Raw genomic sequence first — 12,327 nt, forward strand, 5'->3', positions numbered from 1 at the left:
CAGGCAAAACTCCAGCTGTTCTCATGCAATAAGGCCTGAGTGGGGAAAAAGACTTGTGGCCCTTCTGTGAACAAATGGATATCTACATTTCTTTCCTCAAACAGCAGGCTGCACAGTATAAAGTGGATGCATTATCAGCCAAGTTGACAGTTCTGCCTGTCATTATAATGAAAATTGTTTGGCAGCCCTAGAGGCTATGATGTCATCCCACTTACATGATCTGAACTTAAGTCTAAATGCCAGGTATCTGCCAGGCTGATGACCATTAGTGCTGTGTAACAAAGCCTGTTTCTGAGAACATATACACAGGAAAATATTTAATTGTATTAAGATATTATTCAGATCCGTTAATTATTGAGACTTTCTTTTCTTTGAAATGTATGTTGCCTTCCTGCTTTGAATCAGGCATTGAAGTTTGGAAGAGAAGTTGAGGGATTTCTCTCGCAATCAGAGTGGCGGCCTTCATGGACCTTACAAAATTTGTCATTTAGCTAATAAGTCTTTGAAAAACTGAAACTCTCATGCTCAGCAAGGACATATTTTAGCAACCTGACACTTCCAAAAGCCCCAGCTCTAATGAAAATTTTCCATCCTCTTAGGGAGTCTGGTGCTGAGTCTCTGTCCTGTTCACACTTGTGGGTTTACAAGAAGGAGTGTTTAGACTGCATGTGCACCCACAATATACCTGATAAAGGCATTTCCATGGGTTCATTCACCACTACTCTTTTGTAATACTTCAGTGATGTGTTTGGACAGATTTATATTCTGCTCCTTTTTCCTCTAGTCACACTGGTGAACTAAGATGGTACTCTCAATACATGGTTCCCGAAAGACAAAAAATCTTAATTTAGAAAATTGTTAAAAAATTAAACATCTTAAAATATTACTGCTCCCACAGTTAGTTACCACTGGCATAAGGAAGAATGAGATTACTTTAGGGACACTTGATGAATTCAGGAGGAATGAACATCTAAGGGTTTCACTATAACACACACATATTTTGGACAGACTACTTGGACACTCTTTTTGAAAAACCAAATACTATTTTGTACTCTCTCACGTTCTTTATTTATTAAATAGATAATTTATTTTTAATAAGTTTCCTGCTGACACGAGTAGTGATGACATAAAGGATCTCTGAAACAAAGAGCATAGGTGGGGTTTTTCAAGTGTCCATATGCAATTTAGCCAGCATTTTCAGAATCTCAGCCTTCTTGTCTCCAATTAGCAAGCACAACAACAGTATTATCTCCATTAAGATTAAAAGGTCTAGTTTGATGGTGAAACTAGATTTTCAAAACAGTATTTTGCTAAAACCAAAGCAGTCATATGCCCACTTGTGTGAGCAGATGGAAAGCACATCTGCTTTAGTTCCATCAATGACCTTATTTTAAAGCAATTAAATATTCTTGCACAGTATGTGTGATGTAAGTAGTGGAATTACATGCAAGTGCACCAAAACTGGGAATTAAAACAAGTGATTAATCAACAGACTGATTATTTCCATTGCTTAAACTGAGAGATATAAAAGAAGGAAATCATTACTACAGAAAATAAACTTTTTTAATGATTTACATCACAAAAAAGATACATTAGAGTTTTATTATAAATAAATATATCTATATAATCCTGAATAAACCAGTATAAACTTCTGTTATTTCTTACAGCCTAAGTCTTGCAACTTCACATGTAAAAACCCAAGACTCACTACCAAGTCAGAGCACCATAAAATTCCAGTCTTCAGGGAAGAGCCAGATAGCCACAATACTCATTTATTTTTTTCTAAGAGTAACAGTTACTCTCCACATATATGAAGTGCTCAGGATCTGGTCCTGGTAGGGGGCAGCCCTTGTAATTATATACTTTTTATAGAACAGAAGTGCTGTCATGTAGTCAACAAACCAACTACACAAATTTGACGGTGGGAGGTGAAATTTTATTCTCTGTGACAGTGAGTGTTTAAAAAGCAGCTAATGATACTGCCCAAGAGGTAGGAAGCTAGAAAGAGAGAATCATGAAAGCATATAAAATCTTGGACCCTTAGTTTTTCATTTAGTCTTGCTTTTCTGGGCCATTTTTGCACAATGAACACTATGCAGCATCAAGGATGAAAAATTCTTATTCTCTTGTTCTCATTGCTACCTTTATCTATCTCTAAGACTTAAGAGGAATTTAGTCAAGTTTTCAGTGTATTTAGTGGAGCACAATGCACCTCCTGAGTTAATTAACAGCATCACAAGAAACCCTTGTAAAAACATATGTCTGCTTCTCATGCAGAATTCACTTTTCCCTCAGTATAGTTCTGCAAAGAGTGTGCTGAGCACTAAATGAGTTTCTCATCACCCAGGGCAAGGTCAGTGAGACTGTCACTGCTGTCCCAAGCAGAATAATAGAGCTATCAATAACAGTTAGATCAGGGTTAATAAGTGGAAGATAATGAGGGGGAATGGGAGGTCTCATTGAAACACACTGCAAACTGCTTGGCTTACAAAGATGTTCTCCAGCAAGGCTGGCTCCTATTTCCACCTTGTTCATAGAAGAATCTATTTTTTACTATGCATTTAAACTGATTCAATCTTCATCAGATGTTCATTTTCCTGTCAGCTTCAGGCAAATAATAGCCAAATCCTGCTGCATAATTGAGTTCCTGCAGTTCAGAAAAAAGTCAAAATGAGACAAGAACTGAGTGAATATTGTAGTACAGATCACAGAATCACAGAATCATTAGGGTTGGAAGGGAACTCTGGAGATCACATAGTCCAACCCCCGCTGGCAGGGCAGGGTCACCTAGAGCAGTTTACACAGGAACACATCCATATGGGCTTGGAATGTCTCCAGAGAGGAAGACTCCATAATGTTCCCTGGGCAGCTTGTTCCAGTGCTCTGCCACTCTCAATGTAAAGAATTTCTTCTTCATGTTGAGGTGGAACTTTTTGCATTTTAGTTTGTGTCCATTACTCCTTTTCCTGTCACTGGGCACCACTGGAAAAAGTCTGGCAGCATCTCCTTGACACCCACCTTTGAATATAAGTATAGATAGATTTGTCCCAAGTTCCATTGGTTAAGAATGAGATGAAAATATCTAGATTTTTTTCTTTCAGTGCATTGCACAAAGACAGATATTTCATCCTCACAGCTATGAAAGCCTGAGATTCCAGGGGTCTAGTTTGTCTTGCAGAGTACCCTTGACAAGGCCATGGCAGACATATCACTCTATGGTGCACATATTTGTGTAGCCCAACACCTATCGCTTTTTTTTTTTCTCCCTGAAAAGTCAGTTGAATAAAACATTAGATTTGGATTGTGCTTAACCTCTATATGTTCTCCAAAAATGCTGGAGAACAAAAGTGGAAGAAATAAGTAAAATAGAAATAAGAGATAAGTGGAAGAAATAAGTAAATTCTTGAGTCTAACACTCAAGACCCTGGAGTGTTTTCACCTTTTCAGAGCCCAGTAGCCCAATCCAGTGCAAAAGCAGCACAACTATACCATTACCTTGCAATTACCAGCACTCAGGGAATACATGTGCTGCTCTGCAAGAGCACAGGAAAGGCCTGTGCATGAGCCAAATGTCCCACCCTTCAGTTCTGATCCAGTCCTTGGATCTTGCCAGAAAGACCACTAGCTTCAACCACAGCTGTAACTAGAATTTCTAGATTGGTTGAAATGTTACAATACACTACTTGTATATGCTTGCATGAAAATTTTCTGTAAAACATTTCTTTTCCTTTAGCTTCTGAGTGCTGAAATGATTAATCTAACAAAAACTTGGGCAAACTTTAATGGATTCATTGCATCCATGTAGCAATTTACTCACAGAATTTCTGTGGACTCTTCCCAAAGCCATTTTGTGATAAAATGTGTGGCTTACCCTGTACCACTATGTGGTAATTAAGACTGGTTGCTGACTGAATAGCAGCTCTACTAAATGAGTGTGAAATCCCACACAATAGGTTGCATTAACACAAACCCCAGTCAAAGCTTGTAACTCTGTATAGACCACTGTCTCCCAAGTTGCCAGATAGATTCAGGCAATTGTCTTTCCTGCATGACTGGATGATGAGGGAGGCAAAAGCATTATAGGGCTGTAAGACATGTCACATTAAGGAAAGACTGAGAAATGTTACGGTGGACATTCCAATCTTTAGTTATAGAGACTGACTTTTCAAACTCTACACATCTTTTCATCAAGGTTTGGACCAAAACCAAAAAAAATGGCATTCTTTAAATCCATCAGCACTTGACAGTAATGTGCTTTAGTCTCAGGATAGCATAATTGGACAGTATTAAAAAGCATATCCACACACTGTTCCTTGGTTTAGTTTTATGTTGCTGTCTGCTGCAGCTAAATGTGTCTCTTCATTCTAAAGTGTGGTTAAACTGAGGTATAGAGTTATTGCTGAGGTTGAATCAGAGAGATACAATTGGAAATGGCTCCCACATAATGAGATGTAGATTGTAATGCTGAATGAAACAAATTGTTATAAAGCTGGTTTTCACCTACAGTATAAGAGAAGCTTATGAAAAATAGTCCATTGTATCTCCTCTCTCTCAGTACCTTAAGACTCACGCGAATTAATATTTTACCACACTTGACTGCTAGTGAGAAATTCTAATATCTTACATGTCACTATACATCACAGCTTCAGCTAAACAGACTGGGACAAAGCCCTCTTCCCCCAACACCTCTCCACCACCACTTTTTTATTCTATCAGTGTCATTGTGAGTATCAGGATTACCTAAGAACTGCTCTTTGGATTCACATCCATCTGACCACAGTTTATTCAGGTAATGAAAACAAATCAGTTCTCAAAAAGGAAATCTTTCAGCCTCTCCAACACTCTCCACACATAAAAATAGTAAGAATTTCACCAAAAAGTTATTTAGGTAGGTCAGCCTCAGTGCTGCACTGTTGTTCAGACTCCTCATTACTGCATTAGCAGTGAGTTCCCACAGACACATACCCTGAGATGAGCTCCCTTGGTTAGAGCATGGTTGTGGTTTGATCCCTGTATGGGCCATTCACTTAAGAGTTGAACTTGATGATCCCCGTGGGTCTCTTCCAACTCAGAATATTCTGTGAAATCTGTAGAGTATCTCCTGCATGACAGTCAATGCAGAGGCAATAGAGGCCCAGAAATAAAAAATAAGGTTGGCAGTTGATTTATAAGTGGAAAGGAGGATCAAGACCTAAGATGTGTGAATACAAAGAAAACAGCACTCCCTTCACACACTAATCCACAGCTAACACACTGCTGCTCTTTGCATAAGTGCAAATCAGCAGTATCTTTTAGGAAGTGTTTTAATCAATGTGGGGACAATTTACTTCTTTTAGAACTACATGTAGTTTAGATAAACATATACGTCCCAATGTGGATTCAACCCTACCTATATCTATTTAATGAAGATAATTTTCCTCACTTGAATATTTTCCAGTGAACTTTCCTGATTCTCTCACATCCTGATAATTGTTCATACAACATGCTGAGCCCTCCAACTAAAACCTGACTCTCTCCTGCTTTCATACTATGTGGCATTCTGTCCCGGTTTCTTTGGCAGATAAGGACACAAGGTTAGAAGCACCAGCTGCATTTTTCAGGATCTATCTTTGGTAAAATTTCCATACCCAGGTGAGATGTAGCTAGGTTGCTGATTCTCAATAGCTCTCAAATTAAAATAACAAGTCTTTCACAACTAAACAAATCAGGGAGAGAATTCTACATTATAACAAGATCAGTGTTGCAATGCAACTCCCAACAAGAATTCATGTCTAAATCTGCATAGACCTGGCAACTAATTAGTATGCTGATGAGCAGTCTTTTAAAAAAAAGAGACTATAAAGCTGATTCAGACCTGGCTATCTTCTTCTTGATAATGCGGTACAATATAACACAAGAGAGAAGAAGACTTTATATATCTATTCCCAAAAGTTTTGAAGTCTAGAACGAACATGGAATGTGCATTGGATAGTCCACAATAAACAGGTAACTTGATAGACTAAATTTGTTGTCATTATGGTATGCTTTATATCATGATGTTTTTTTGGTTTTTTTTTTTAGGGAGAAGGAAGGAATTAAAGTTTTACTCGCTGGATAAAGGAATTTCTCATAAAAGCATAATGTTGTATGTGGGCTCACATTGCATCTCCTGCTTTCTTGAAAACATGTCTGACTACATTGCATCAGGTCTTCTTTTTATAATACACTTGCAATTTGAAAGTCATAAGACTACTAATAGAGAGCATATAAGCAGATGCTTGCATATAAAGTCAAACACACAGAGACCAAAAGGTACTCCTACACCGAATATCATGGGGGGGAGGGGTGGTTAACAGTCTGGTATTTTAGCATTGCCAGAGGATAATAACATCCCCACTCTGATGCCAGGCAGCTCAGGGATTCTCTTCTACACCCTGAAAAGGTCACCCTGCAATATGCTTCTCTTCTATTTCACTGCAAAAGTGGATTTCCCTCAAAAAACCTTTCCCAAACATGTGCTCCCTCGCCTCAATTTGCATGGTTCTAGGACTGAATCATCTTTGGCCTTACACCAGGCTTATTCAGATAATCAATGGACCTTTCAAACAGGCATCTCTTTCCTCTTTACCACACTAGTCCGGATGAATTAGAATGACAGCTTGCCTGCCCCCAGGGAAATTAAACTGTCGATCCTAATCCTGTAGAGATGTAAGAGGGCACTTCTCCACCAGCTCTCTCCATGATGCTGTCTACACAGTTAGAATCTCTTCTCAGAAGAGAAAGAAGAGCAATCAATAGTGTCTCTGAAGAAGATGCCATCGCCAGCATGGTAGCACTTAGCCACTGCAGTGAACTGCACGCTTCTGATTAAGATGCCCAGGCAGGGGCTGATTGATTTGTCTGTGCACAGCACACTAACCACGAGACAAACTCAGCAGCTTCCCTGCTCTATTGCCCTCCACCTTCCTTACGTTTCTCCTCCTCATAAAGGATGGACCATACCGGCGAACACAGTGCTTAAACCCACAGATTGGCAGAAGAAATGCTGATAGCTGATGTTACTCTGTGAACTCAGTGACCGAAGTAATGAAGTGCATGCTACAACTCCTGGAGACACATAAGGAAGAGATAAAAGTGGCCTGTTAGATTACACTTAGCCCATCTCCCTGAAGACTAGTATAAAACAGTGTGTTCTTTAAAGTGACTAGAGCAATTCCTCAGGAGACTATTCCAGACCCTAGCAGGCTCCATTGCTGGTAACAGCATAGGGTGGGAGTTTTGTCTCTTTTGCTTGGGTTGACTACTGCTGCCGCCACCAATTAGGAAAATTTAAGGATATAGGGCAGTAATTTTGGAGCAGTAGTCAATACAGGATTGATTCCCCCCCTCATTCACTCATAGGAACAGCAAACCTGACCCTTCACAGCTGTCTTTCCAGCACAGCACAGCAGCTTCGCTTTTTTCTCCCTCACCCTCTTTTTCTCATAATAGGAACAGTTCAGCCACAACTTTGTGTCAATACTTCATCCTTCTGGGAGGCAAAACTCAGGTTTACTGGCATGCTGAAAAGTGCCAGAGCATTCTTGCCTCTTTTGTTCTTAACTTCTTTAAATCTGATCACATCTTACAGATAGCAAAAAGGAAACAGTTCTTCATTGCAATCACTTCTATGCCACAAACAGTTGGTCCACATGCAAATATCCACTGCACCAGTTAAAACCAACCAAAGTTCTCAGAAAAGCACTTAAACAAAATCTAGGTTACAAGTGTCTAGTTTGTTGTCCTCTCTGTTTCTTGACAAGATGGATGAGCATGTGTGTTTCCAGATCTTTCTGCAATGTACTCCTCACATGCAATTTCAGATGCAACTTATTATTAGCCATATTTTTGACATTACAGTTTTGCATAGATTTACATCTTTCAGAGACTGTGTCTGATTCCTTCCTACTATACACTTCAGATTCTTTTCCTTCTTACAGAATAACTCTGATCATGTTTCCACATTCATGGCAGTGACACAGGTATCTATGGAAATGATGGGCTCTTTGCAGACTCCTTTTAAAATTGACCTGCCATCTCATATTTAATAAATGCCTTTGTGTTTTAAGTGCCTATCAAATCTTGTTCCTCTAGTTCAAGAGAACTGAAAATGATCAATATAGTCCACATGCCACCTCTCTCTCCTTTTTCCTTCAGCTTGAGTTTTTCCTTACTTGCTTTAGTAGTGTCTCAAAAAAAAGAAAACAGAGGTATGGGCTTTTTGATTGTTAGCATCTGGACTTGTTTTAATTCTATGTGTTGGCAGTACTTGCAGATTCCAATAAAAGGCTGATTTATTTCACTTTTTAGATCAGCAATGTCTGTCTCATGTAAAACCAAGTTAGTGCAACAATTCACTTGACACTATCTCTTTCCAATTAAGTACATTACTATTTATTATTCCTCTTTCTGTCCTCTCCTCCTTAACCACACTTCAACCCATAGTTCCATAGCCTTCAGTTCATACACAGAGCTAATTCATATTTGAAATAGACTTCTTCAGCAGTTAGGGAAAACACAAAGAAAATAATGCTACTGATTTCTGTAAGCCATAATATGAACTAAATCCAGAGGCAGAGATACATCTCTATATCGGTACTATTAGAATATTAAAAATAGTCTATAATTATACCCTTGGGAGCCGTCCCATATCTCAACCACCAGGTGGCAATTTCATCCCATTATATGTTTCATTAAGTACACAATGGCCTAAATGGTGTGGAAAGATGAATGTGTTTTCAGTTGATGTAGTCTGTAGGACTGAGATCTCCATGGCAGGCAGGAAAAATGGCTTTTCATCATAGAGGAGAGCTGATGTCTTCATGTAAGTGAAATAATTCTCCTTCTTTTATTTTATTTGTGGGTAGTCTAGTATTTCCCCATAATCAGAGAAAATCCCTAGCTTCTCATGTAGGAACTAGCACTATTTAAAACTTGGCAATCAAAACAGAAGTCCTGACCTCACTGAGGTTATAAGGAACTTATCTCCCATTCAATATGGGTTTTGATCAAGCAACTAAACTAAGTCCTTTATCAGGCCCTTCCCAAATGGAAGTAAAACCTCACTTTTTTGTATTACAGAGGGTTTTAAATTATTGCATAGATATTCCCTGACCCTCAACTTTTTTCTTTGCAAAGACCATATTCCCTGAAGTCTCTGACATCTCTCTTCAATCCCAGTGATGTTTGTCTTCATCTTTTCTCCTCAGTAGATCTTCTATATCTGGGAAGCCACATCAAGGAGTGGATTTCTTCCCCTGAATTATTTATTCTTGATCTTTTCACACAGCATAACAAAATAACTAATGACATACTTAGCAAGTCCACAAGGCAGCAGTCAACTGTTCTGTACTGAACATCTCACATCCACCTCTGATTTGTGCCCATTTCCAAAAACAAAAGGACATTACAAATCCAGAGACAAATAAGCTTTGTTCTGTATTTGGCAGTGTCATTGGGTTAAGTTGCTTAAAATTACTAATGCTAAGTTTCCTATTTTGTTTAAAAGCATACTATCAATCTATGTCTGATTTTTGCATGTTTCATATTGAAAACTATATGGCTGATATCAAAAAGAGAGAGGACTCATGTTTTATATACATCTATATACAAAGCTCTATTTTGTATTTAAAATATATAGACATTTTAAATCATTGATACTTGAGTTAAAGCCTGTATGTGATCTGACTGTGTTCAGCTGCCAGCTTTCAATTCTCTAACATCCTGGAAGGGAATAATTAATATACCTATTTAATATCAGTATGGAATTTTTGATAAAAATACTACACACCTACAGATGAAAGGGTACAAAATAACTTGGATCTTTTCAAATATTTTTTTTTTAAAAAACAGGAAAAAGGATATATTGATGTAATGAGGCTATTTTCAAACCTTCAGCAACTTACAGATGATTCATTCTGCACTTCCTGAAATGTTCCTGATCAAGTTTGTCAAGCAGAAAAGTTGTCTAGGAAGCTGTGTTCTGGTAGTGATTACACATTTTCCACTGCTGCTGAAATAGTCAATATTTTGGAGATAGTAAGTTGTGAGGTTTATGTATTTCCCTTTGCTGCAGATATGACTTGAGGATTCAGTTCTCCCCATGCATAAACCGACACTGCAGAAAACCAGCTTGGGGGGAAATCTCTTATCCTCTTTTTACATTACACCCATATTTGAAATCTGAAGCCTTTGTGTATGACAAAGACTTGGGAGTCAAAAACGAAAGCATTTTTCCTACTCCATTATCACAGAAATACTGTCACATCAGAACAGACTAGTTTCATTTTACTTTGGCAAGTTGATCAACAAGCTTAACCTTTGTTTGAAATCTCTAGGGTTTTCACAAAACAAGTGCTGTGCTGGTAGCTGAAAGACCTTGTCAATGTATTTTTCCAGTGGGGTTATTACACAGCACACATGCCCTTCTCTAGGAAAAACCCAACAGACTGACAAGAATGCTTGTCATTTCCTTAAGACAACCGTACCTTTTTTGAAAAGTAAACTTAAGATGATTAAACCTGTATTGGGTTTATATGTCAGGGTTTTTGTAGCAGGGGCTCTGTGAGAACACCCCAGAAACTGCCCCCATGTTGGACAGAGTTGGGAGACATGGTGATTTTAATTTTGTCTCTGTTTCTCACTATCCTACTCCATTTTTAATTGGCAATAAAGTAAATGAATCTTCCTCGATTGTTTTCCAGTCAGCAGAATGTCAGCTTGGACTATTATTTCAGAAGCTCCATCACCACTGTCAGAAGGCCCACAGAGCTTTCATAGAGTTTGTTGCTCAGGTACAGCCATGACACCCTGGTGACTCAATTATTGACTAGCCTACTTGTAAAGATACCTTCACTTGCATGCAACAACTCCTTGAAGGACAAGCAGCATCGTGGCTCTAGAAAGACACGATTCAGTGGTGAACACGGTGAGCCACTGGGGACATGGTTTAGTGGTGAACATGATGGTGCTGGGTTAACTGTTGGAGTCAATGATCTTAGAGGTCTTTTCCAACTTTGATGATTCTATGACATGCCAACCTGACAGCCCAGACAGAGCTGGGAGAAAGCAAAAATGAAATTACTCCATATTAAATAACCTTCTGTATAAATAAGTCATGCAGTTGGTCAGTGCAACTGCAAATTTATCCACTTCCATTTTCTCAAAATCCAAGAACTTACTGGTGCCTCTTACATCTACTTCGGGGCACACAAGTTTGCTTGCAACCATTGTCAGTTATCTCATGAACCAAGACTGATGAAAGTACTTGGCAACCAGCTTAGTAAGAAAACTTACTCTTGGGACAGCTGCCTGAAACAGTTGTTACTACATTCATGAAATATTATGTCTGTAGCAAGAATTGCATTATAAATCCCTTCAGCTTCAGACAGATGATATTAATTTCTTCGCACCAGTGCCAAATCAGTGGAGAACAACTACTTCCACATTCCAAAGATCTGACACCGACAGCTGTACAGAAGTGCATGTGCAGCTGAGTCTCCTGTCCAGTAACTAAAAGTAAGACCAAAGCATGTTCACTAACTGGGAGGAGTTTGCCAAAGGATATATTGAATTTGTCTTGTCTCCTGATCAGATGTGTGCACTGTTCACTTATTAATACAGGGAACTTTAAAGCAGAAACAAACTTCTCAAGAACTTAGTCAATTTCTGTTTAATGATGCTGTACATGAATTTTTCGGCACTAGTATAGAAAAGAAAATACTTTTTGAGTACATGTGAAAATGGACTCCCACCCACCACAGACTTCATAGGCAAATTGTAACACATAAACCCTGATTTCAAAATGGTTTTGATTTGTCGTGGCATCCTGCTTTTCCCCCAACCCTGTTCTCAGCATTCCATTTTACAGAAAGGCTGTGAAATGCTTACACAGGAATACCCTGAGAAATACAGAATATTTCAGTCTAAAGTTGAAAAATGTCTCTATTTCATGGGGTGATTGCTTTACATTTTTGCTACTTCACAAAAAGAAGAGTTGCCTTCAGAATGCATTTTGAAAACATATTCTCATCATTTAATATGAAAAGCAGTAATGGTGATGTGATTTGTAAGTATAAATAAAAAATATGTTACAGATGTAGAAAATTTACTTGCACTAAATACATATATTATATACACTTTCTATGCTGTATATACACTCCAGGTTATAGAGACCTTTTGACAATCTGGGTCATTTTAAAACCTGTTTCAACAAACCCACTCATGCCTCTGCAATTATCACATTCTTAATAATAATACATTGCTGCAATCTTGTGTTATTTTTAGACACAGATATCCTCTGTTACAACA

Source organism: Pipra filicauda, unplaced genomic scaffold, assembly GCF_003945595.2.
Source record: "Pipra filicauda isolate LSUMZ 115617 unplaced genomic scaffold, ASM394559v2 scaffold79_size2787110_pilon, whole genome shotgun sequence".
Classification (NCBI taxonomy): domain Eukaryota; kingdom Metazoa; phylum Chordata; class Aves; order Passeriformes; family Pipridae; genus Pipra; species Pipra filicauda.